Source organism: Pongo abelii, chromosome 13 (genome assembly GCF_028885655.2).
Source record: "Pongo abelii isolate AG06213 chromosome 13, NHGRI_mPonAbe1-v2.0_pri, whole genome shotgun sequence".
Classification (NCBI taxonomy): Eukaryota; Metazoa; Chordata; class Mammalia; order Primates; family Hominidae; genus Pongo; species Pongo abelii.
In genome coordinates, this window is record NC_071998.2 from 72,944,703 (window position 1) to 72,970,248 (window position 25,546).

General features: G+C 37.8%; 1 long non-coding RNA gene across 1 annotated transcript in view; it reads left to right on the forward strand.

Annotated features, from left to right (window-relative positions):
• LOC129054745 (uncharacterized) overlaps window positions 1-25,546 on the forward strand; it is a 444,081-nt gene that overhangs the window by 394,244 nt on the left and 24,291 nt on the right. The window contains exon 10 of the long non-coding RNA XR_010136531.1: window positions 23,371-23,514. This is a non-coding gene — a long non-coding RNA (uncharacterized LOC129054745). The remainder of the gene's footprint in view (window positions 1-23,370; window positions 23,515-25,546) is intronic.

Genomic DNA, 25,546 nt, shown 5'->3' on the forward strand with positions numbered 1-25,546 from the left:
CAATAAATATACAGAGCTTGCAATATTTATATTAAAGAAAATAAAATACATGTATTATATATAATATATACACACATATACGGTCAAAGAAATCACTTTTAAATGCTGAACAGCTACACAGAAATATGGCACTCTTAAGCTGTGTTTCACATACTTCATGAATTAGAGAAAATTTACTGCTATAATAATTTAGTCAGAAAAAAGTTGTGTTACAGCCAATACATTTATAAAGTAATGAGGCCACCCGTGTTCATTCATTGGTAAATATTTATAGAATACCTACTGTATGTTGTGCACTGTTTTAGAAACTTGGGAATACAGCAGTGAATAAGACAGAAATCATTTTCAAAAAACCTATATTCTCTTGTTTGTGTGCATGTATTTGGGTATTAGAGATGGGAATTAACATTTGTTCTCACTCTCTCTGTCCAGGGCACTTAAGTTGCAATCACTATAGCAAGCCAGTATTCAAAAGGGCCCACATATTTGGTTTGAAAATGGCATGGTATGCTACCTGAAGTACAACTCACATGCCTCTGTATTGCCTTGCTTCTAAAGACTTCTTAGATTTTATATTTTTCTAAGCAACTTTTGGGAGACAGCTCTCTATGGGTCTTTTGTGTTTCTGCCTGTCTTAACAAGAGAGGCACTTACTGCCCGTTATTTAGAGGGGGCTGTCTTTTCAAGGAGATTTATATAGAGAAGAGCCCTTGTACATAGGGATAGTATCTCCCTCTGGAGCCAAGGGCAGGTATGCTCACTACTCATTATAAAAGGTTCCAGTTTCCTAAGCTCAGGGTTCTTCTTTCATAATGCAGCCCTCTGTGTGCACATGTGTCATCCAGCCTCCTTCATGTCACCCCGTGGGAATTGGGTTTATAAAACTATTGCAAAAATGCTGGTACTCTGGCTACTGCTATTGTTGTGAGTTATAAACGATCCTTCATCTATGGCCTGGGAATCTTGTGTCTTCTGCTGTCAACCATGAAACTATGTCAGGATAAGTTCTTTGCATGCAAGCAGGGTAAAATCTCAGAGCCTTCACCATTCCTGATGGAAATTTTACCAGGGAAGTTATGTTAAAATGAGTGCTCTTCCAAATATATTGTTGGTGAATGATTATTCACTTCTCCAGAATTTAATAGAGAATGAGGCAGGGGTAGAAAGGGGTGATGTTCTTTATACTCCACTTCTTGAAAAACAGGGCCATATGCCCCATACTTAAGAGAGTGGAGCCAGAGCTGTGGGGACAGAGGAGAAGTGTAATGTATCTTCTTTGACACCAATCATTTTTGGAATGACCATTTTTATGTACATTTAAATAAAATATGTTCTTTAATTTGGTGCCTTCTAAAACACAAATTATTAAATGTGATTCCAACTTTCTTCAGGATGCAAGGCCCTCATTACAAACATAATTTACTGTGTTAGACTACAGCCGTGCTCCCTGCTCTTCAGATGTCTTACGAAGGAACAACGCTAATGCCTCCTTCCTAGGTGGTGGGTGTCACTTCACCAGGACGCAGTCTTGTTCTCTTGCTACTTTTCATCTTCAGAGCTGTTTTTGGGTTAGGAAGCTGAATTTCATGCATAACTCTGGGCCCCATTCTCACGTGAAGAAGAGAGAAACCCCTCTTGTATAGTAAATCGCATTGCGCTAGCTTCATGACAGTTCAGCACTTTGGGACTTTTACACTCTAGGATGAATCTTACAGGTAGACGTGGAAGGTACAATGTTTTATCCTCATCATATTCTACATGTCGGTCTCTCTTTTCCAAGTTTTAAAGATTGTCTTGTGTATCTTTTATTAATTAATCATAGAGTGAATCACTTCTCTGTGTAGCTCTAATGGCTATTTCCCAGTGGGTATGACAATCTCGTGCTAATTACTAATTTGCTTGTTTTCCACAATTATTATTCCCTTGATGTCTTCAAACAGTGCTTATTTATAGGTATTTCACTAATAACACTTATATTAATTATATTAGTATATTATATTGTTTCATATATTTTATATTTTATAAAACATTAATTCATTGTATGACATCTGTAAAATAAAATAATTATGCATGCTGTATAATAACATTATACTCCTACATATAACTAAAGATAATATGTATATATTCATGTAAATTCAGATCATAAATATCTATAGGTAAAAAAAATTCTATATACATATCTACCTAGATGGATATACAACATAGGAAGGTGGGTTTTGCTGCGGTGACAAAGTAGCCTTCAAATCTCAATGGCTTAAATAACAAAAAGTAACTTCTTGTTTACATGCTGTGTCTAACATGACTGTGAGGGTCCACACAGTCCTCAGGATGTGACAGGTCCTGTTCTGCAGTTACATATTTGAGATCTCTCAGGAGAGCAGGGCAGGCCTTTCAAGCAGGTCGGAAATGGCGTGACAAAGCCATGAAAAGATATTGGCTTGCGTTTTCGCTGAGGCGAGAAAGTGGGCCCAGTTAAACGTTCACCTGCATGTGCTTGGGCCGGGGCTTGCATGATTCGAATCTTTCTTCATACTGCCGAAAGAGGAAGCACCAGGCTTTCCTGTCAGCTTTCCCAGTTGCAGGGCACAAAGGGAAGAGCAAGAGTGAGGCTTAAAAGCTGCCAACAGTCAAACATCAGAAAATGGAGTCAGGTGCCTCATTACGATGATGAATAATTGAAAGTGATGGGGTTTTGTGGAATCTCCCTGAGGCATCAGTTGAGGGTCAGAGGAAAGGCGACATTCTGCAGCAAAAGAAAGGGAAGATGAGAGAGCACATGTCAAGTCCCCTTTATGGCAGAAGGGCCTCAGAAACAGCTGGAGACACAAAGGTCTGGCTTTCGGTTTTCTCGTTAGACTTGATCCATAAGTCAGTGAGTGCCCTTGTTTCTATTACTACTTAAGTGAGTTCACAAAGTTGAAGAGATTCTAAAAAGTGCTGTAGTTTTATTAAAGGTCTTTCCAGTAGATAACCACCCTATTAGCCTCTATCTAACTAAGCAAGGACAGAGAACTCCAGTCTGTAGGTCTCGGGTATAATGCCTCGACTGACCAGCCATAAGATGAGACCCCCGCACTAAAGCATCAGATGTAGAGTAATGGGGCTCGTGGAGAGTTGGCACATTAGGCCAGAAGCTGAGGGGTGAAAGGCATCAGGGTGTCTGCAAGTACATTATGAACCAATCGCACACATCTGGATAGGCACTAGTGTCTTTCTCAAATAAACTATTTCATTTAACATTTAATTAGCCATGTAAAATAGTTCAAAGGCTCACAGTAGAATTATTCAAAGAAAGAAACCTAAGTTAGGAGAAAGGAGAAGAGATTTTAAATAGGAAACCACATGAGTAGTATAAAATAAAATGTCTCCTTCTCTCCCATAGTGTTTAAAGGTTATTTTCCCATATTTTAAGGCCTTCAGCTTTTTGGGTTAAACTGAAGTTTTATAAGAAGACTGTATTAGAACAGGAACGATACTTCTCCCCACCAACACACACTGCTTCATCTTATGTGTGTTGTTACAAATTATGAATTTATTTAAGGCTATTTCCCAAATCTAGCTAATAGTGAGAATTACCTGGAACTTGTTTTAAAAAAATAGATTCCCAAGCATCATCCAGACCTACTTCATCAGAATTTCCAGCAGGGAAGTTTGCAGATGTGTATTTTTAACAGGTAGTGCCCACATGATTCCGACAGTAGCCAAACTCTGATGCTCCTCCAACATGTGGCAAGGTGTTGGCCCTATATTGGATGGACAAGGTCTCTGCTATCTGCTAAGTAAAACCTGGGGCAGTACAGTAGAAAGACACCAGGTTTTAGAAAATATTAACTGTCCAAAAGCAATCTTCTGGGTTTTGTTCCATTTAGTTGATTCTACTTTGGTTTTGCTATGGAGGGAACATATTTTGTTGGTTAATACACAGTTCACTTTGGTTGTTTGGTAGGACTGTCCATGTCATTTAGGTAACCTTTCTTTTTTGGTCTAATGCCCTGTCCACCAGCAGGACACGGCTTAATAATATTTTCTCTTCAGAAATATGTCTTATAGTCCACCCATTCCCCCAGACTGTGAGCTTCTTGAAAGCAAAGAGCAGGTGTTTTCTAACATGTACCTTTGGCAATTAGGAGAGGGATTTTTATTGAATATGAGAATTCATGAATGAATTAATGCATGAACACATACATGTGATTTTTGGTTAAATTAATTAAAGGAGTTCAAGATAATTATGAAACATGCAGGGTCCAAAATTCAGTCAGTAGTTCTCTTTCAAAGAGAGTTTATATGATCATTATTCCCAAAGAGTTACTTACACACATCCAACACCATAAAAATCTGAGCACTAAAGCTAATGTATAATGAAAGAGTGGTAAAGCCCTCTCAAGGTCTTTTAGCAGAAAGCAGCTGATAAAATTTCTTAACAGGGAGAGCATCCTAAAAGAGAAGTGGTAAAATGTGCCCATATATATAACCTTAAAACATGTATGTGTCATACAAAAAAGCTTTACAAGTGGGAACTGGCTAAGCATTTTTACTATACATTTTATTCATTTATTAGCTTGGGTTCCTGCCTGACATTGCTGCATTTCTCTTCATTGAAGAATTTTATTATACTCACTTGTCTATTTATATGAACATCTGCGTTCATGCCGGGTTTTTTTTTCTTTATATAGTATCTAACACACCACGGTACACACATTGGTACTTAATAAAAATTATTTAAGCATGAAGATTTGATTACTGGCAAATGGTGGTTGAATATTTAATAGAAGAAGACATCTTTGCATTTATATTTATGCTCATTTTAAAAATGCTAACGAGAAATAGTTGGGGGGAAAAACCTTTAAGAATGAGCTATCATGTTTCTGGGTTATGTCGGCAATAATTCTCTACTATATTAGTTCCTTCAAAGGTGAGTGGTTTCTGATTATGATATAACCTTAACTTGCCATCTGTTATGAAACAGTGTATAAAGCTTAAACTTAGGATTTTCAGCTTCACAAATTCTCCAACAATTATGAATTCTTACTGACTTCATAATTAAGTCTAGACAAGGTTAACAATCACCTGCCATTCTGTTAATGTAATTGTTCGTCCATGAACCTTGCAAATTCTTCTAAGTAATTGTGATATTTGCTCTGAAAAACAAACATTCTTATAATCTTTCTGAGAGTGAAAATTCTATGACAAATCAGGAAAACTCTTGGGGCTTAAAGAGGCCTTGTTAAAACCATCTTAACCAATTCCCCATCTACTTTCTGAAACTCCAACCTTGAGTTGAAGAACATAAAGAGTAGCTTTTCAACATTATTCTGTTATGGCAGAGTTGGGATTAGAATTCATGTCTTCGTAATCCAAAATTCTTTCTAGTGCCCCACACAAATTCTTGGGGCAGATATTTTATAAATAAAGATGGAATTTAGTACAGTAAACAGTCAGGACCTGTGATTTTATGAAACAATATCCTCATGATTCTGCTGCTATATGACTCTTACACAGTCAGATAATTTACAGATACTTGCTGCTGTGGGCAGCATCTGCCATTGCTATATATGATGTGCTGAGTGTTTTTCTCAGTAGAATATACATTTTGATTACAGGATGGTCAGCATCTTATGAACTATAACTTACTTTCCACATGGTTCTCTGTAATGACCAGAAATTTAACAATAATCACAGGTGTTTGTTTCTGATGTGAAGAACATTTCCTAAAATGATATTGGACCTACTGCCATTAAGAAGAAAGCAGAGACCCAAGCTCAACTCAGTTCAGGGTCTCTAATATCTACCACTCTCTCTTCCTCGCTCTCTATATCTCTCTCACCTCACTCCCCCATCTTTCAATGGAAGCTCAACTACTAAGAGGTAGAGAAAGAATTCTAACATAGGAGTGTTTGACCCCAGACTCTGTGCTCTTAGCCATTATTCTACACTGCCACTCATGTAACCTGCTCCTCCATCCTCACTGGACCAGCCTGAGAAAGTGGCCATCCCCAGCCACCTAGTGCAGGTGACCAAGGGCCCTTGCTCAAATGCAGACAACCTGGAACTCCCTTTGATCCTGTCTCCATCATATACAGTGGGAGATGCAGAGAGCTGCTTGTTGTAAATGTTCAACATTTCGTTGATCTTTAAGATTATTTTCCCCTTCAATGAAAGCCTTCTGAGAGCAAATTTTCACAGTCACCAGCAACTCTGGCCCTGTAAAATATGTTTTTTCATGATGAAAAGCACCCTTTATCACTTAGACCTGCCCTTCCCACATATACTAAATGCAATCCAATGTAATGAGAGCATGTCTAGTCAATCACAGGTCATAAATGAATAAGTTTTTACTCTGGGTCCATTTGATATAATAGAAATTATTCTCAGAGAAAGGTTATCAATTTAGAACATACAATTTAGGGAGATATACCACTGATTCTACTGCTGAGCTCTTCTTACCAACATGGTTGAATGCGCCTTTTCAAAGAGCAGAGCTTCGTGTTGCAGTCAGAGCATGGACATATTAGGTCCTAGAATAATCAGAAAGCCATCCAGTTGTGCATTGCTTCATTCTTTCATTTGGTCATTGTCTTCCCCTTTTAGGTTTTTCAAAGGAAGAAAAATATTATTTCCCATGGAAACATCTAACAAATTTGATTGGACCCAGTTAGTCAGAAATTCCAGAATGAAAGCAGTATTTTTTTTCAGTAGTGGCGAGATAACTCTAAAGTTTTTTGTCATGGAAAAAATGTAAGTGGAAAGAGTTGTAAACCTCATGTTTGCAAGAGACAAATTGTCATTGATCATTCCTTCCTGGCCATCCCCTTTTCCTCACCCTCTTTCTTCTTTAGACTGTATATTCTGTTTGTTCCCTCATTCATTCCTTCCTTTTGTAAACTTTTATTGTATATATTCTGTATTCTAGTCCCTAATGAGATGAGGGGTGCAATTTTATTTTCACATGGGACTGCATATGGGTAACACTTGGCGTTACAGGATAGAAAGGGTGAGAATGGTGAGGCTTCAGGGCAGTGGTTCTCAGCCACGGCTGCAATTGGAGTCACCTGCAGAGTTTTTAAAACAATACTAATGCTTGGGATGCACTCCACAGCCATTGAATCAGAATTTCTGGAGGGTGGTGGATATTTTTGTGTCCTTAGATAGGACACAAAAGGAAATAGGAATTCATGAACCTGGGGCAAGAGAACCTTTGGGTCCCTGACTTGCTTGTGTTTCCTGTAGATAGCCTAATAGGCCTTGGCAACACAGGTCAGATCAAGAGAAACCAGCAACACAAATATCAGTTGGCTTCCTCAGAATTAACAAGGCAAAATATCCTTCAGGCTTCTGCCATTTTATACCATGGTAATTGCAAGAAAAAAAAAATCAATTGACCTTTGAAATAGCAGTTTATAGAGTCCTGAGCTCACTGACTTCTCCTCCCATGGTGACTAGCCTCTAGACGAGCATGCAAGGTTCGTCTTCTCCGCTTATCCCGGGCAGCCCACTTGCTTTCCAGAGCCACCACTTTTGCTTCACAAATTTCAAACTGTAAAGATTAAACCTGAGAGGGAGCAGTGAGTGTGAAAGACTTGAGGGAAGAGCAAGCTTCCCTTCAAGGGGTAATAGAACTATAGACATCAGTCAGAAAGTATTTGCACTACAGAATATCCAACCCATTCTATGGAGGAGGAAACTGAAGTAACATTTAAATGACTCATCAAGCTAACACGGTTTGTGTCTAGTGCTTCCTCAAACTCCATCTCCAGATTCCTTATCCCTGTTTCAATGTCCTGATACCTAGCTATGGAGCAAACTACGTTTTGAATAAAATGACAAATATAAACCTTGAAAATAGAGAAGGCATTCTCTTGACTAACAGGAAAAAATCGTATTCATTTAACACATATAAATTGGAGTGCACAGACAATTAATAATAGCTCCTCAAGCTAAAAACAGTGTAAACCAAGAGGGCAAAAGGCATAATTTTAGATCTGAGGAAGCAGAATAATTGCTTGGCAGCCAAAAAAGAAAAGAGAAATAAAAACACAGCAATTGTATGTAGTTTTGTGGACTATCAATAACCGCAAAGTGTCTTTGTATATCTATGTTGATTGTGAAAATGGCCACAGGTCTCAAGTCAACCTTTTATCTCTGTCTTGTAGCATGGGGAATGTCAACACAGTAGAGGCATGTTTGCAAGTGAAACACAAGTAAAGCCAAGCAGATACCATTCCTTACAGGATATATGAGGTCTTGGGCTGAGAAGCTACATGCTTCATTTGGAAATGGAAATTGTTGGGTATGGCTGTGCTGGGGTCAATACTATAAAATGCCTTTGCTATTTTTGTGTAGGGGGCGGGATGTGAGAGGGAAAAGGAAGGAAGATGTGATAAAGTATAACTGGTATGCAGAAATATCTTGTGGCTCTTGTACATTTACAGTCCTAATTTTGCAGAGTTAATTTTATTCTTGGTGGAGAGGGCAGGTAGAGATGAGACAGGTAGCACTGGAGGAAGATGCTGCAGAGGTGGTTTTTAATGTCCTGCTTGGAGGGCAGACTGTTTAAAAGTCTTAGCTTTTTCCAGCCTGACTTGAGTTGCTGATACACTGGGATATTTAAGATTGTGTCATCCAGAACATATTGATATTGAACCACATTTGTCTATGTGAATGTCCTACTGGAGCCACAAAGCAGGATCACATTCCATTTGATACAGGTAGGTTTTGCCTCATAGGGATGGGTATTTCTATTGTCAGTCAACTGGGAGTAGCTCATTCCTGGCACAGGAATATGGCCTAGAATAAATCTTTAGGCTTGAGAAAGAAAGATATTCCTTCTCTCTCTAGGCTCTGCCATGCTTGGTCTTGGACTCCAAAGCTCAGGGGCTCCAAATATTCCTGATGAAAGGAGTGAACTGATCTCTAATAGATGGGAAAGAGTCAGAGACTAGAAAGAAAGTGGCTTTGTGGATTTTACAGAATAGTTCCCTTCCATCATCCTTGCTGTTCATTTAAGTCAATTAAAAGTTTACAATCTTGTCTTAAAGATAATGTGAGGAATTAGGAAATAACTTGCTTCACGCATGGCATGGGGAAGTCAAGTGTAAGCATGCAGTTTTCCCCTCTAAAGAAAGTGTTGGTAGCATAAACAAATGCTCCCAAAGGATGACCATACCCAGCAGAGGGGTGGTCCTCTAGCAAGGGGACAGTGACAGCAGAAATAGAGGCCAGAGCCAAAGGACACGAGGGAACTGATTCCGAATATCAAGGAAGTGATAGAAACAGTCAGAAAGAGCGGGTAGGCTATGTGGAAGTGGGGGCTCTGAGTGATTGCAAATAACTTCAGTTGGAGTAAAATCAGTGAAGATTGTACTCTGACTGGCAAATATCTTTATGAGATGATCCAGGAACCAAGCAAGTATTCTAAATACACTGCCAAACATTGTCATCTGTCGTCCTCACAAGCCAGCCCTGATAATAAAAACTGCTAACAAACATGTATGACAAGTTTCTTCTGTGCCACACACAGTGCTAACACTTTACAATCCTTAGGCTAACATTGAGTTTCATGTTACAAACCTCTTTTTGGTGATGAGGAATCTGAGACCTTAAAAGGTTAAATAAATGGTCCAAGATCAACAGCTACTAAGTGGTGGAACTGGGAATCAAACAAAGATCACTTGTTCCAAGCCTGAACTCTTGATCACTGTGCTGTCCACTGGGAGCCAAAAATGAAGGTTTGGGAGTGTTGATGGTGGCAAGGGTGAGGGTGGAGGAAGTGAAAAGAAAGAAGGGAATAGAACCAATAGGACACACTTCCACAATTGTAGGATTTATTAACTTAATCATTTTTCAGGGAAAGAAAAAAACAATGTCAATTCTAAGATACCTCCTGCTTTCAGAAGTATTAAAATGAGATAAATGAGTATCATAGAATCTGGGAAATACATTAAGTGCTTCCTATAGTCCATATTAAGTCCATAAAGGCTTGTGCATGTTATCTCATTTAATATGTATTATAATACCAGAGAAGTAAATTATTTGCTTAAGGTTCTACAGCTGGTTAGTGACAGTGAAAGAACTTAAACCCACAAGTGCTTGAGTATTAATTCAATGTTTAGTGGGTAGAAAGTCTCATTCCTAATTTTTTCTCTGAATACAAGATCCCATGACTCCACACTTGAAAGAATGCTTTTAGATGTGCTTTCCGTAATTGCTGCTCCTGAAAGCAATGTAGGTAAGAGTTCTACAGTCACCTTCAGACATTTTGGATGCATTAGAGAAAACAGTAACAGCTTCTACAATTTATCTAGCAACCACTCCTTTCAGGAGCTTTCTTTTAGAGCTAAGTTACTTATGTGATTTCCAGCCAATTTACTTCCAGCCAGTTTACTGACATTGTTCAAGTCATCATACACGAAGGGTTATTATGATTTCTTACCTAGAAAAGGTATAAATATATTTCAGTGTGCCAGCTTCTCTCAATGTGAAATATTCATCCTGGTTTATGTATATTTGGAAATTGTGAGAAATGTTTTTGGACAAATTAATTTAATTTAAGCTGATATTTATTACTCTTATGGTTATAGGAGTTCAATGTAACTTCCCAAAAGTTTCCTGCTTATAAAAAAAGCATGCTTAACTATAGGGAGTATTTGTTTCATTGAGTAACAGAATTCTGTAAAACTTGATAGCCACAGAAGAGAACTTATAATAGAAAGTGATTGTTGGAAAGTGACTACATCATCATATACACATGCATGCGCACATGTGTTTATGTGTAGGAGTGTCCACGTGTATATAGATGTATACACATAACTACATATAAATATGCACTTGGAGGAACCATTTGAACTTTCTAAAAGGTAATGGATATAAAATGCCCCCAGATAAATAAATTTACACATTATCATAGGCATAAACACATGCACTCATATGTCTAAAGATGCACACAAATGCTTCTTTCTCCTAAGAATAGTCAGGAAAAATTGAACGTAAAATGAATTTTCAAATTGGTTTTAATTAACTGGATAAGCCAATATTTAATTGAATATTTTTTTGAAAAGTTAAGACTCTTTGGACAATTCATATGATTTACAAAATAAAAGTACATGTTTAGTCTTTTCAAAGTAAGGTACCATTAAATATGTATATATATATATATATATAACATTTGTTCCATCAAAGTCAGTCAGTCACAAATATTTATTTAGCACCTACTATGTCCCTAACACTTTTCCAGGTGTTGGAGAATCCGTGTGTATATGTGTGTGTATATGTGTGTCTGTGTGTGTGTGTGCAGACAGAGAATGAAGGTATGAAATTGTAACAACGAACTTATTGAAACAAAAATTCTGTGTTCTCCCAGCAGCCTGTCTGTCCTTGGGAAGCTGTTAACTGCATATGGAACTGAGCTCTCCTGGGCGCTATTAGCACATAGTCTGTCCTTAATCTCAGCCTTTTAATCTAGAGCAGACATTTGCTTTTGATTCCCGTATGCAAATTCAAGCCCATATCCAGATAATCCAATATATTCATTTTAAAGTCCACTCTGCAACTTCAAAGTCAACAACACATTGAGAACATTATTCCAAACAAAAATATACATATTCAGGTCTTTAAGCTTTTTACTATGACTTGTAGGCTGCATAGAAAAACTAAGAAGGTAGCAATCACTTCTCTGGGAGTTCAGAATAGTATGCTTTCTAAAATCCTTTAACAGTTAAGTAATACCAAGAAATTGGCTCCCTCAAGCAATAAGTTACTCTGATATTCACCAAAATATAACAACAGACTGGCTGTCAAGTTTGGCAACCATTTGAAAAGAGGCGGGCCTCCTCTCTGAACCCTGAATGGAAACATTATTTTTCCTCCTGTAGAAGCCATCATCACTCTTTCACCAGAAGGAAGGTCACAGCATCTTTCACAAAAGATTTGCCTGCTTGTAATTACTGCCTGCAGCGTACAGACAAATGCAATTTTTAAAATGCTAACTGTGTTGTACTTATACTCAAGGGATCCCCGGGTACAAATGTAACGCGGCCTCACCAGTTTGTCTTAGTGAGACCTTACAGTGCTGATTGAAAACAGCTGAACTAAATCAACAGTTACCTTGAGCCAGGGGCCTTTGGAGAGCAATTAGAGTCAAGGCTTGGGTTTTGAACCCAATATGCTCTGTCAGTCTCAATGATTTGTGTTTGTTGTACTCAGTCTCATTTCCTGCATGAAATATGAGCTGTATAAAGAGAAAAAATTCCCAAGATTAAAAAATATTTGACCTCAGTGCATTTGTGAGCAGAGAAGTACACATGTCTAAATGACCATTTGGGTTTGTAGTACAAAGTTCTATTGATGTTGGCAGCCCAAGCTTCCCAGTCTCAAAGCCACATGAATGGTTTCGAGTTTCAGCCAAAAAATGTTTTCCACATGCTTTAGTGCGGGCCAATTTACACAGTAGATTTCGTGGATACTGTGGCCAAGTGCTTCATAAAGGGCTGCCTTCTCTGGGATCAGGGAAACCACAACAGACACTTTGCTAATGCAATCTAATTATCTGCTTGAATATTTTTCCAGATGTATCCAATGTCTAAAAATACTGCAATAAAAAAGGTATTATTTGACTCCCTCGACTGAAACAGTGGCATAAAGAACCTGTTTGTCTAGAGGGAAAGTTATGACATTGTACTTCTATGACTACATTTAAATCAGTCAGTCGAAACAGTACCCACAGGGCGGGCTGTACTTTCTGTTTGAATGAGTCTTCCAAACCAAGACCTTTAGTTAGCCTAAGAGATCATTCCCTTATATAAACGGATGACCCTCTCACTTAGAAGTTAATTCCTCTCATTTGTGGTTTCCTAATTTGATTGAGGTTGGTTAGTGTAACGCATGACAAAGATCCCATGCTTTTCCCACTCAGCTCATTATATGCCTCACACAACAGGACAGCAGGCCATTTCCTTCCTGCCAGGGGAAAAATTCTTTTGACTAATAAGTTGAGATTTTTACCCTGTCCCCATAGAAAAACTGGCTGTTCTGAAGGTCTTAATGTTTCCCTTTTGTTTTCCTTCAACAGAATTTATTTTTGTATAGCAAGTCCCATACTTCAGCCTAGTTTCCTCTGTGTCACTTGGATTTCAGCTAGTCCAGCAGATACATGATGTTATGCCAGGTTATTGTTCAAGTTCTTGGCAATGACGCTCATTCCTAATACATCCAACTGCCTAGGAGAATACAAGCACATGCAGTAGGAATTTGTTGAATTAAGTTGAGAGGCCAATTTTACCAACCTGTGTCTTTACACACACTTTTAACAAAGATTCTAGAATGAATTGTAAAGTTCCAAATAAATGGGCAACACACACACACAAACTTTTTCAAGAAACTGAAAAACTTAGGACAATTTTTTACCTTCCTCTATTTCTTTCCAGTCCTCCTTCTAGCGGCAAGGATTAGGAGCACAGGAATGCATTCTGTATTACACCTTTTAAAAAGCAATGAATCAGAGGCAAGACATCACCTTCATTGCTTTAATTGGTCTCAGTCATAACCACAAAACCACTGTGCCAGCTTCCCTAATTCCCATACAGCACTGCTGGAGTGAGCAGAGCTCTCCAACACGCAGATACCTTTAAATAGTTATACAGAGAAGTTGTGGCTGAAACTAAAGAAAAAGGCAGCAGAGTGCCAAGAACTTCATGTGAGCTAATGATGAGCAAACGAGTCCCCCCAGGCTGCTTCATTCCATTCTCCTTAATTGAGCTATTCTCCTTGCAAGAAGAATTTTTACTGATTGATTTGACTCTATTGTTTCTTGTGAAATCCACAAACCTTACCCTCATTCACTCCACTGTTGTTTCTTTTTTTCCCAGCTGGGATATGGTTTCAAAATATGTTCCTAGTTCTCTAAAAGACATCCCTAGGGAATGAGGTCACTTGGGTTTTTCAATTAGAAAAAAAAATAAACAGTTTTATTCTTCTGGCAATCCTTTTTTCATTGTATGACCCCTCCTAATAGCAATGTTCCATTATCTTATTTCCATGTAGCATCAGAATGTTCTCGGGAAAGGGGGACAGATAAGAGATGTCATGAGATGCTAGTCACTTTGGCAAACAGCATATTCTATTTAAAAGTGGGTTGTGGCCGGGCCCGGTGGCTCACACCTGTAATCCTAGCACTTTGGAAGGCCGAGGCAGGCAGATCACTTGAGGTCGGGAGTTCGAAACCAGCCTGGCCAACATGGTGAAACCCCGTCTCTACTAAAAATACAAAAAAATTAGCCAGGTGTGGTGGTGGGCGCCTGTAATCCCAGCTACTCAGGAGGTTGAGGCAGGAGAATTGCTTGAACCTGGGAGGCAGAGGTTGCAGTGAGTCGAGATCACACTACCGTACTCCAGCTTGGCGACAGAGCAAGACTCCATCTGAAAAAGAAAAAATAAAATAAAATAAAAGTGAGTTGTGTTTCAAATATGTATTTATGATACAGTTTTTTGGAATTCAGTTTGTGATTTCTGGTAGAAGGAATGTTATAAATGGGGGATATGATAGGTTCTCACAAAAACTTTTTTTTCTTTTTTTGAGACGGAGTTTCACTCTTGTTCCCCAGGCTAGAGTGCAATGGCACCACCTGGGCTGACTGCAACCCCCGCCTCCCAGGTTCAAGTGATTCTCCTGCCTCAGCCTCCCAGTAGCTGGGATTACAGGTGTCTGCCACCACGCCCGGCTAAGTTTTTGTATTTTTAGTAGAGACGGGGTTTCACCATGTTGGCCAGGCTGGTCTCCAACTCCTGACCTCAAGTGATCCACCCGCCTCGGCCTCCCAAAGTGCTGGGATTACAAGCATGAGCCACCACACCCGGCCCTCCTCAAAACTTTTTAACCCATAATGTAACCCATAATATAAAGTACTATATTAGGAAAAAAATAAAAATAAAAATCCTTTGTGTTATAAGATGCAAATCTGTCTGCCATTTATATGGGAGTCTAGGAATATGATCCCAAAGAGTGAAGGAATGACAAGAAGGGGAAAAAACAGTTTCTTCTCACATTACTGGTAAGGTTATCCCATGCAACAACCTGAAAGAAACAAAATTGGTTTGGTACCCTCTTCCAGAAACTCATCTATAATTTTTTTCTCACTTTCTCACAGCCACCTTGCGGGTCCCAGCAGTTTCATGTTTCCCTAACCTGTTTTATTATGAAACCCTCCTTTTCTGTTGTCAAGTATAGGATGCTTCATTCATCTTAATCAAAATACATTGTTGTCATCAAAAAGAATTCCTGGTGATCAAAATAATTTGCAATGAGGTATGAACGACCTCATAATCATTTCAGGCTATTTGCCCTTAAAGTAGCATGGAAATCAGCCCCAAAGAATCTTTTCATTTCATTTGTTCATTTCGGGCAATATGATAAAATTGAAAAAATTCACAAATGTCAGGAAAACAAGATCTGGTGTCTGGGTTTCAACTCTTAGAGCTTCCCAGCTTGTAGCTATGCTCCTGAAGTAAGTATTCTGACTTTTCACATATTATTCTCTCACTAAAAGCTATGCATTGCAGAGAAGGTATCCCCAGAACTTCAGCATCCAGAAATCCTTTAGTGAAGCTGTCTCCCTTCACTAGGTTCCTCTGTCTGAAAGTGTTGTTAGTACATGGGGTGATTGTAAGCCCAAGACTGTAGCAGAAAATAAAGGGGAGCTCTGAGATCTAAATTTGAGCCTCAGAAAATACTAGCAATAACTTTCATAATTGTTTTGGGAAAAACTTTTTTTTTTAATTGATCATAGAGCAAGCTAAGAAATGAGGCATTTTGAACTGAATTGCTAATTAGATTTTCATAGGTCCTAAAACTGGCTAGATGGGTTTCGAAAGTTTTGGGTTTGGTTTCGAAGATCACAGCAGAACACAAAGCAGGGTTTCTTAAAGTGTGGTCCATAAATCACTCCTGTCCTTTGGTGGCTTTGGGGCAAATAGTTTATGAATTTCAGAGGAAAAAGGAAACTTAAAACCCTTCATTCACAAATATTTAACACATTTAAAACATAAGATAAATGTAATTCTCACTGATGTATGCTCTGGTTTTAATTGTCATTAGCATCCTAAAAGTGGCCCACGTGCTGCAAGAACTCTGCTGATCAGGTCTCAGCTTCCATTCGGTTAATCGAATGCAGTGCACTTAGGTCAACTTATTTTCATATTATTAGCATGTTACTATTTGCATTTGTTACATTTGACTTTTTTACATTGTCACTATTGGAATTTATTATTCAATTTCTAATTTTATAAAAAGAGCAATCACACAAAAGTAGTTTATGAAAACATAAAGACAGTTATAAAAGTATTGACAGAAATATACCACCACTATAATCATCTTTAGTGACCAGGATTCAGAATGAATATAGAATGTGATTATGTATGTGCTTAGACAAGGGAAAAACAGCTAGAAGCATCTGGATATAAAAGTGAAAACAGAAAATCCAAAAATAAACAAAGGAAAATTTTATTTAATAAGGCCAGTGATCATTTTGACCCTAGTGTGTAGTAAATTGCCTTTTGTAAAACATGATTAAATAGTAGCATGAGGTCATCAGAGATTTGCATGCACGTACTATGTACTTCTCAGGCTTTAAAAATGATTTTTTTCCATAGGAATGATTTTTTTCTATAAAAATACTTTAAAAATAATTAATTGCTGGGTTTTATTGCCAACAAAAATGGGAATATACAACTACAGAGGCATGGTTTAGAAATTATATCCCTTGTAACAAAAAGAAGCCCCCTCCTTACAGTCCCCCTTAGGAATCCCCTTATCCTAAGGAATACATTCCAAGATGCCCAGTGGATGTCTAACACCAGAGAGTATGGAACTCTATGTATACTCTGTTTTTCCTTAGTCTGATAATCGAGATGGCTTCTAGGTGACGAATGGGTGAGTAGCATAGACAGTGTGGATACACCGGACAAAGGGACAATCCATGTACCAGGTGAGACAGAACAAAATGACACAAGATTCATTACAAAACTCAGAATGTCATACAATTTACAACTCATGAATTGTTTATTTCTGGAATTTTCCTTTGGTTATTTTTGGACCATGGTTGATCACAGGTTACTGAAACTGCAGACAGCCAAATCTCAGGTTAGGAGGTACTACTGTATAGGTGCAAGTCATACTTTTTCTAGGTAGCTGGTAAAACTAGCTTCAAAGTTAATAATAAATAATGAGCTTAGAATGAAAGCATAATAACCATTGGCTAAATTTCCCTGTCATAGGACAGTTGTATGTCATGGAATATTAAAGGCATACAATGTGTGTGTTCTGGGAGGTATTTTGCTTTTCAATTGGCAAAATCACTGGTATGTTAGATCTGAATCAGGTCTTCACTAACATGTGGTATGTACATTGATGAAAAGTGATTGATAATTTTTTCCTGCTAATTATTCAAAATCTATGCTAGAAGAAATTTTCAGTCTGTCATTGGTGTTTTCCTGTGGCATGATGTATGTTAGGTAAAGAGCATTTACTAACATTACTGTTAGTATTACTGTTACTGATGGGGCATTAGGCATGTATAGAGCAAGGAGAAGCACTGCCACACAGTAAAGGACTTTGCAACAGACTGCCACTCTACATACTTTGCTATAACAGAGAATGGCTGGTGATGAGCAATATGTCTACCAATTTTTTTACAATTATTTATTTATTTACTTCTATTTCATTCAGTTTTTGGTGAGCAGGTGGTGTTTGCTTACACGAATAAGTGGCGATTTCTGAGATTTTGGTGCACCCATCGCCTGAGCAATATACTCTGAACCCAGTCTGTAGTCTTTTATCCCTCATGCCTCTCCTACTCTTTCCCTGCAGTCTGCAAAGTCCAATGTCTCATTCTTATGCCTTTGCATCCCTATAGCTTAGATTCTACTTATTAGTGAGAACACACGATGTTTGGTTTTCCATTCCTGAGTTACTTCACTTGAATGATAATCTTCAATTCCATTCAAGTTGCTGTGAATGCCTTTATTTTGTTCCATTTTATGGTTGAGTAGTATTCATGGTATATATATCCACAATTTCTTTACCCACCCATTGACTAATGGGCATTTGGGCTGGTTCCATTATTTTTGCAATTGTGAATTATGCTGCTATAAACCTGCATGTGTGAGTATCTTTTGTATTTCTGTGGTATCAGTTAAAATATCTCACGCTTCATTTCTAATTAAGCTTGTTTGGATCTTCTCTCTTCTTTTCATGGTTAATCTTGCTAATGGTCTATCAATTTTATTTATCTTTTCCAAAAACCAGCTTTTTGTTTCATTTATCTTTTGTATTTGTTTTCTATTTCAATTTTGTTTAGTTCTGCTCTGATCTTTGTTATTTCTTTTAATAATGACTTATTTTCCTCTGCGTAGATACCCAGTAGTGGGATTGCTGGACCAAATGATAGTTCTACTTTCAGTTCTTTAAGGAATCTCCACACTGTTTTCCGTAGTAGTTGTACTAGTTTGCATTCCCACCAGCAGTGATAAAATGTTCCCTTTTCACCACATCCATGCCAACATCTATTATCTTTTAACTTTTTAAGTATAACCATTCTTGCAGGAGTGAGGTGGTATTGCATTGTGGTTTTGACTTGCATTTCCCTTATTATTAGTGATGTTGAGCATTTTTTCATATGTTTGTTGGCCATTTGTATACCTTCTTTTGAGAATTGTCTATTTATGTCCTTAGCCCACTCTTTGATGGGATTGTTTGTATTTTTCTTGCTTATTTATTTAAGTTCTTTGTAGATTCTGGATATTAGTCCTTTGTCAAATGTATAGAGTGTGAAGATTTTCTCCCACTCTGTGGGTTATCTGTTTACTCTGCTGACTGTTTCTTTTGCTGGGCAGAATCTTTTTAGTTTAATTAAGTCCTATCTATATATCTTTGGCTTTATTGCATTTTCTTTTTGGTTTTTCGTCATGAAGTCTTTGCCTAAGCCAATGTCTAGAAGGGTTTGTCTGATGTTATCTTCTAGAATTTTTATGGTTTCGGGTCTTAGATTTAAGTTCTCAGTTGAGCTTGAGTTGATTTTTTATGAGGTGAGAGATGAGGATCCAGTTTTATTTGTCTACACATGGCTTGCCAGTTATCCCAGCACCATTTATTGAATAGGGTTTCCTTTCTCCATTTTATGTTTTTGTTTGCTGTGTCAAAAATCAGTTGGTTGTAAGTATTTGGCTTTATTTCTGGGTTATTTATTCTGTTCCATTGGTCTATGTGCTAATTGTTATACCAGTACCATGCTGTTTTGGTGATGATGGCCTTATAGTATAATTTGGCCTTACAGTTGACACCTCCAGATTTGTTCTTTCTGCTTAGGCTTGCTTTGGCTATGTGGGCTTGTTTTGGTTCCATATGAATTTTGGGATTGTTTTTTCTAGTACTGTGAAGAATAATGATGGTATTTTGATGGGAATTGCATTGAATTTGTAGATTGCTTTTGGCAGTATGGTCATTTTCACAATATTGATTCTAGCCATCATGAGCATGAGATGTGTTTCCATTTGTTTGTGTTTTTTATGATTTCTTTCAGAAGTGTTTTGGACCCTTTTGTTGGCAATTTTTAAATTACTGTTTCAGTCTCATTGCTTGTTATTGGTCTGTTCAGAGTTTCTATTTCTTCCTGGTTTAATCTAGGAGGGTTTTATGTTTCCAGGAATTTATCCATCTCCTCTAAGTTTTCTAGTTTATGTGTGTAAGGGTGTTCATAGTAGCCTTGAGTGATCTTTTGTATTTCTGTGATATCAGTTATAATATCTCCCATTTCATTTCTAATTGAACTTATTTGGATTTTCTCTCTTCTTTTCATGGTTAATCTCACTAATTGTCTATCAATTTTATTTATCTTTTCAAAGAACCAACTTATTATTTCATTTATCTTTTGTATTTTTTTTCTGTTTCAATTTCATTTAGCTCTGCTTTGATCTTTGTTATTTCTTTTTTTCTGCTGGGTTTGGGTTTCATTTGTTCTTGTTTCTCTAGTTCCTTGGGGTGTGAGCTTAGATTGTCTATGTGCGCTCTTTCAGACTTTTTGATGTAGGCATTTAATGCTATGAACTTTCCTCTTAGCACCGCCTTTGCTGTATCCAAGAGGCTTTGATAGATTGTGTCACTATCATCATTCAGAAAGAATTTTTTAATTTCCATCTTGATGTCAATGTTGACCCAACAATCATTCAGGAGCAGGTTTAATTTCCATGTAGTTGTATGGTATTGAGCGTTCCTTCTGTAGTTGATTTCCAGTTTTATTCCACAGTGGTCTAAAAGAGTACTTGATATAATTTCGATTTTCTTAAATTTATTGAGACTTGTTTTGTGACCCATCATATGGTCTATCTTGGAGTATGTTTTATGTGCTGATGAATAGAATGTATATTCTGTAGTTGTTGGGTAAAATGTTCTGTAAAAATCTGTTAAGTCCAATTCTTCTAGGATATAGTTTAAATCCATTGTTTCTTTGTTGACTTTCTGTCTTGATTACCTGTCTAGTGCTGTCAGTGGGGTATTGAAGTCTCCACTATTATTGTGTTGCTGTCTGTCTCATTTCTTAGGTCTAGTATTAATTGTTTTATAAATTTGGGAGCTCCAGTGTTAGGTGCATGTATATTTAGGATTGTGATATATTCCCATTGGACAAGTCCTTTTATCATTATGGAATGTCCCTCTTTGTCATTTTTAACTACTGTTGCTTTAAAGTTTGTTTTGTCTGATATAAGAATAGCTACTTCTGCTTGTTTTTGGTGTCCATTTGCATAGAATATCTTTTTCCATCCCTTTACCCTAAGTTTATATGAGTCCTTATGTGTTAGGTGAGGCAGCAGATACTTGGTTGGTGGATTCTTATCCATCCTGCCATTCTGTGTCTTTTTAGTGGAGCATTTGGGCCATTTATATTCAACATTAGTATTGAGATGTGAGGTACTATTCTATTCATTGTGCTATTTGTTGCCTGAATACCTTTTTTTTTATTATTTATTTATTGTGTTTTTGTTTTACAGGTGGGATGTGTGCTTTAAGGAGTTTCTATTTTGGTGTATTTGAGGATTCATTTCAAGATTTAGAGCTCCTTTTAGCAGTTCTTGTAATGCTGGCTTGGTAGTAGCAAATTCTCTCAGCATTTGTTTTTCTGAAAAAGACTATCTTTCCTTCACTTATGAAGCTTAGTTTCACTGGATACAAAATTCTTGGCTAGTAAGTGTTTTGTTTAAGGAGGCTGAAGATAGAGCTTCAATCCCTTCTAGCCTGTACACTTTCTGCTGAGAAATCTGCTGTTAATCTGATAGGCTTTCCTTTATAGATTACCTGATTCTTTTGCCTCATAGCTCTTAAGATTCTTTCCTTTGTCTTGACTTTAGATAACCTGATGACTATGTGCCTAGGCAATAATTTTTTTTTGCAATGAATTTCCAAGGTGTTCTTTGAGCTTCTTCTGTTTGGATGTCCAGATCTCTAGCAAGGCTGGGGAAGTTTTCCTCGATTATTTCCTCAAATATGTTTTCCAGACTTTTAGATTTCTCTTATTCCTCCAGAACACCAATTATTCTTAGGTTTGAACACTTAATATAGTCCCAAACTTCTTGGAGGCTTTTTTTTTAAATTATTTTTTCTTTATTTTTGATGAATTGGGTTAATTAAAAAACCTTGTCTTCAAGCCCTGAGGTTATTTCTTCTGCTTGTTTGATTCTATTGCTGAGATGTTCCAGTGCATTTTGCATTTCTCTAAGTGTGTCCTTGATTTCCAGACGTTGTGATTGTTTTTTATTTATGCTATCTATTTCACTGAAGATTTTCCCCTTCATATATTGCATCTTTTTTCTGATTTTATTAAATTGGACTTCACCTTTCTCTGATGCCTCCTTGATTAGCTTAATAATTGACCTTCTGAATTCTTTGGTAATTCAGAGATTTCTTCTTGGTTTAGATCCATTGCTAGTGAGCTAGTGTGATCTTTTAGGGGTGTTAAAGAACCTTGACTTATCATATTACCAGAATCATTTTTCTGGTTCCTTCTAATTTGGGTAGACTATGTCAGAGGGAAGATCTGGGATTCAAGGGCTGCTGTTCAGATTCTTTTGTCCCACAGGATGCTCCCTTGATGTAGTGTTCTCCCCGTTCCCCTAGGGATGTGGCTTCCTGAGAGCCGAACTGTAGTAATTGTTATTTCTCTTCTGGATCTACCCACCCAGCAGAGTTACTGAGCTCCGGGCTGGTGCTGGTGGGTGTTTGCACAGAGTCCTGTGATGTGAACATATGAACCATCTTCATGTCTCCCAGCCATGGATACCAGCAACTCCTCCAGTGGAGGTGGCAAGGGAGTTAAATGGACTCTGTGAGGGTACTTAGTTTGTAGTTTTGCTGACTGTACTAGTTTTGTGCTGGTTGGCCTTCTGCCAGGAGGTGGGGCCTTTTTTTTTTTTTTTTTTTTTTTTTTTGAGACGGATTTCCCACTCTCTTGTCCAGGCTGGAGTGTAATGGCACAATCTCGGCTCACTGCAACCTCCGCCTCCTGGGTTCAAGCGATTCTCTTGCCTCAGCTTCTCAAGTAGCCGGGATTACAGGTGCCTGCCACCACTCCTGACTAATTTTTGTATTTTTAGTAGAGATGGGGTTTCACCATGCTGCCCAGGCTGGTCTCGAACTCCTGACCTCAGGTTATCCGCCTGCCTTGGCCTCCCAAAGTGCTGGGATTACAGGTGTAAGCCACAGAGCTTGGCCGAAGTGGGGCTTTTAAGAGAGCATCAGCTGCGGTAGTATAGGAAGGATCAGGCAGTGGGCAGGGCCCTAGAGCTCCCAAGAGATTATGCGTTTTGGCTTCCGGCTACCAGGGCAAGCAGAGAAAGATCATCAGGTGGGGGCAGGGTTAGGTGTGTCTGAGCTCAGACTCTCCTTGGATGAGGCTTGCTATGGCTGCTGTGGGGGATGGAGGCATGGTTCCCAGGCCAATGGAGTAATGTTCCCAGGGGGATTATGGCCACCTCTGCTATGTCATGAAGGTTGCCAGGGAAGTGGGGGAAAACCAGCAGTTACAGGCCTCACCCAGGTCCCATGCAGCCCAAAAGGCCAGTCCCACTCCCACTGTGCACCCACCAACAGCACTGAGTTCATTTCCAGGCAGCGGTGAACAGGAATGAGAACGTGCCCCAGTCTACCAGCCTCCTGGCTGATAAAGCAAGCAGAACTTTCAGGTTTCACACCTCCCCACCTCCCCCAGCTTCTGTGCCATGTCAGCACACCCAATTCACCCCCTCCTACAAGTTCTGTCCAGGAATCTTTGCGTTCGGTTGAAATTGTTACAAAGTTCATTTGGAGGTTTCCTTCTCTCTTTGGTCTTTTCCCAGTTCCTCTGGCAGCCCTCCTCAAGGACCTCTGTGAGACAAAGTCAGAAATGACTTCACTGGAGACCAAGAGAGCCCACGGGGCTCTTCCCGCTGCTTCTTCTACCCTTGTATTCACTCGGCTCTCTAAATTTGTCTCAGCTCCAGGTAAGGTTGGATCTTTAAATTTGTCTCAGCTCCAGGTAAGGTTGAATCTTTCTCCCGTGATTTGGACCTTCAGGTTCCCCACTGAGGATGTGTGTTTGGGGATGGATCATCTCTCTTTCACACTTTCACACTTTGGACACTCTCAGTTTTTCAAGTTTCTTGGAGCCTATGGGAGCAATGCACTTCCTTCAAAAGGTCTCTTGGCTTTCCTGGTATATTCCTGTGGTAGTTCTTGGAGCAAAAGTTCATAATGTGAGTCTCCACACACGAGTCTGCCTACTAATCTTGATTTGGTGTTAAAGGAAATACAGTACAGAAATGTGTAGATAAAATCAGATGGCAGTATGTGTCTTTTTTAGCCTACTCCCCTCAAAATGAGATTCTTCTTTTCCAAAGTGAAGTATGCTGTTTTCCAAAAGGAAACTTTTATAACTTTTTAAATGGTGAAATACAACACACGAAGAGAAAGATGCATAGGACATAAATGCACAATGTAATGAATAATCAGAAAGTAAATATCCTTTTAACTACTACCTAAATAAGGGAATAGACTGTTGTCTACACTGTAGAAGCAACCCCTTGCCCCAGGGTATCCCTTTTCCATCACATTCTCTTTATCCCTCTTAGATTAAAACATTATCTTGATATGCACATTACTTTCTTTCTTGAGATTCTTTGTACTTTTATTGCTTTTATATGTGGCCCTAAATAAAATGTCAAATATTAACTGGTTTTAAACTTTATATAAACTCATAATTTAAAAAAGTCTTTCAATAAATAATATGTCTGTAAGATTAAATTAGGTTTATAGTACCTAGCTCTAGTGAGTTCACTTTTCCTGTAGTATAAAATTCCACCATATTAATAACCACAATTTATTTATCCATCCTAACATTCTGATATCTTGATGAATGTTAGAATTATTTTCAGCTATTGCAAAAATTGCTACCGTGAACTTTCTTTTACATGTTTCTAGGTATGTGAATACATTTTTCTAGGTATATACTCAGAAATAGAATTGTTATTGTTTGGTCATAGAATATTGTAAGGGTAAGGACACTTTTCTAAAGTGGTTTAAAGATAAGTGTTGGTGAGAATGTGGAGAAAGGGCACCTCATATACTATTGTTTGGAATGTAAATTAATACAGTAATCATAAGCCAATTTTCACTCATATCAACCCTGCATAACAGCTTCTTGCTTCATATCTTCACCAACACTTGGTATTGTCAGACTTTTAAATTTATTCAATCTCATGGATTTGTAGAAGGACATCACTGTAGTTTTAATTTGCATTTCAAGATGGAAATTGTGTACATGAATACTTGAAATAATAAAATTAAAAATGACTTCATAATATTGATAATTCCAGTAAAGACCTTTTCTATTACTTGAAATGGTTCATTCAAGTCATATAACTAGCAGTATATTTGCTTAACTCGTCAGACAAATCAATTAATATTTTCTTGACTTGATTTCAAGATTACATTCACATAATCAATGAAACATAAACAAATATTTTCTATTTGTTTGTATAACTAAAGGGTAGTGGTAATACTTCATTTACTCATCTTCCAATTTGAAACTTTGAAACCTTTGTTATTTGTTTACAGTTTTCTCACTGACATCATTAGTGAAAGAGAGCTGAATGTTATATTCAGTGTATTCTGTCCACAAGCTTTGGTTTAAGGTACAATAGAAATATCTCTCATTCTCCGACAAAGTCTCCTAACACATGCTAGCATTCTCACTGTTGAATAGTATTGCAAAGGCAGAATGTAGGATAGTTGATATAAATACTAAGCAAAGAAAAGACACAGAGCTTGTGGTTTGAGCTAAAAGAGTGATTTTTATCTCTGTGGAGGATGCCAAACGAAACCATCCCAATCCTTGGTAAGAAATGATAATATTAATGAAAAGTATATTTTCTATCATGTTTTATACTTGCTATTTAGATTATGGTAATTTTTCACAAAAATTAGTAATCACAGTTCCTCCAAAAGACCATTAAGTCGTCTATCAGAGACAGAATT